Here is a 2617-nt window from a genome sequence, read left to right as displayed (position 1 = left end):
AAATTTATTCTGAAGAGTGGACCTAATTTACAAAGAAAATCTTAATATAGATTACAGTCATGGTCATGGGGCCATTGGTGATGCCTCTGATGATGTCATGGATGTGGTAGTGTAGTGGAAATTTCTACCCTCAAACTGCTTGATTGTGAGGTTGGCTGCATCACTGAGTAGCTCTGTTGGACAAGTTACTTTATCAATATCTCAATTTCCTTATCTGAAAAATGGGATAAAAATATCTCCTCTTTTATAACTCAGAACAGATTAAGAGATCTGGTTATGGCATATTTAGCACAGTACTTTACCATCATGTAGTGAGTGCACAGAACATGTTAGCTGTTATTGTGAAGACTTTATGTTCACCACATTGAATTTGTAAAAGGACAGAAATAAGAGAAGAATAAATTGGCGCTTGTATTTATGGGGAGAAGGCTCTTCACAAAGAAATTGAATTACAGACTTCATCTATCAATCAGCTAACCTAATACTCCTCTGGTTCCTTCCAAAACAAAAATCAACAAACACATATAATTAAATTTTGAACTGGTAGGTTGGTTAGTAAGTTTCTACCTTGAAATGACAATAGAAGTTGCTGAGATGCCTGCATCTCCACTTCAGCTCTTTAAAGATGCAACTACAGTAGAATCTCCTGTGTGACATTACATGGCCTAGGGTATCCTTTTAGGGGGCTGTTTTATTTTCTCCTAACCTTTCTCACTCTGTTGCTTCCATGTAAACTAGTGCAACTTCTTTTTAATTAAAAAACATCCGAGGTCAGTTAGGAATGTCCTTGTGACTCCTTTGTGTATTATAAAATAGACCCTCTGGGGAAATGAATCATGCTATTATCTGGTTAGTTGGCTCATGCTAGCAAAATACAATAAAATACTCTTTCAAATAGTCTTCCACACCCTTCTTGCTCTTTTCCCCATCTAGTCTCCACATTGCTGACAGAACATGTAGTCACTTGTTCAGTATCAGCCTTTTGTATTAGCATAAAAACTCCAGGAGGACAGGAACTATGTCTTTTTCTTCCACATTTTATCCTCTGGAAACAGCGTGGTTCCTGATTCATAGCACTATACTCATTAAACATTCAGTAAATGAATAAATGAATATCCAACTGTTAGCTGGAAAAATAAAACCTGTGGAATGCCAACATCAGTTGACTTGGAAGTAGTGGGCCAACTATTGCTAAAGAACCAGGCAAGCATTACTCCCTGAAGAATGTATTTGTGTACCTTAGTGGAGTGTTTACTGATCTACCAGGAGATAAGTAAAGAGAGAATAAGCATAAAAAATGTCATTAAAGTTAGAAATTTTAATAACAATTTGCTATTTAAATGTGTGTTGACTGATGAATTAAAATTGATGAATGATATTTTGAGTATCAATTACATTTCATTTTATCAGAATTTACACAGAGCCAGACCTGGAATGGACTACAAACACACAACATTTCTCCCTTCAGATATTCCATCAAAAGAATGGTTCATGTAAATGAAGGTGAACCAGTTGTGTTAAGCCAACTTGATAATAACTTTACATTGTCCTTTGTTCATGTTGTAATGGAAACTATTTTTTCTCATTATATGTGTAATATATACGCAATGATTATGAAATATCAAAAAATACAAATATTCCCCTTTCAAAAAGGAAAGAAATATCTTGTTTAATTTTACCCTGAGATAACTTAGATTAATAATTGAGATTATATCATCCTACTCATATATGTATTTTTAGTAAGTGAATTATACCAAAATACATGTTAATTTTTAAAATCTTCTATTCTAGGTATAATATCTACATTGAAATTGAACTATATAAAATATTAAGAAAATGAAAATTTCATGTAATCTCATGCCCTAGTGCCATTCTACATAAAACTTGGTGCATAGACTTATGATGATCTGTTTCCATTACTGGTTTGCTAGGAGATAAGAGAGAATGCACATAAAAAGTGAGTCATTAAAGTTAGAAACTTTAATAGCAACTTGCTGTTTTAATTGAACTTTTTGTCACCAAGGAATTAAAAATAGTAATAATAACTTTAAAATAATCTGGCTCTTCAATTCAGATAGATGGAGAAGCACTGGACTAGTGAGAATTTTCTCTATATTAGTTTAGATGATTTTCAATCCATATGTTACTATAGCTATATATTTATAGCTATATCTTTATCTATGTGTGTGTATATAAATATACACACACATCTATCTCTATACACAGATACATATATTTATTGACAAGGTATGTTTATTTAATATATATACAAAAATATACAAATATATTTATTGATTTTTATACTTACGGGGCAAATAGTTTTCTTTTCAGTCTTCAAAACAGCTGTAGAAGTTTGTTATGTTTATCTATTTCCCAAACAAGTGTCTGTTTATAAACTCAGTAGCACATTTTCAGCAGAAGAGAGATGCATGGTGAATTGTCAAATAGAAATACACCTTCAGAACTTACAAGAAGACAGAAAAAAAACCATTGAAATAATTTTAGAGCTGAGAATCCTGAGAGTGGGCTCAAAAAATCAACAAAATCTTATCTTGCAGTTGAGGATACCAAGATAAAGAATGGGTAAGTTTTAGTTTTTTTGTTTTGTTTTTAAGAC

Source organism: Rhinopithecus bieti, unplaced genomic scaffold, assembly GCF_001698545.2.
Source record: "Rhinopithecus bieti isolate Rb0 unplaced genomic scaffold, ASM169854v2 scaffold_364, whole genome shotgun sequence".
Taxonomy (NCBI): domain Eukaryota; kingdom Metazoa; phylum Chordata; class Mammalia; order Primates; family Cercopithecidae; genus Rhinopithecus; species Rhinopithecus bieti.
The sequence above is the reverse complement of the archived record's forward strand: the minus strand, read 5'-3'. Positions refer to the sequence as shown.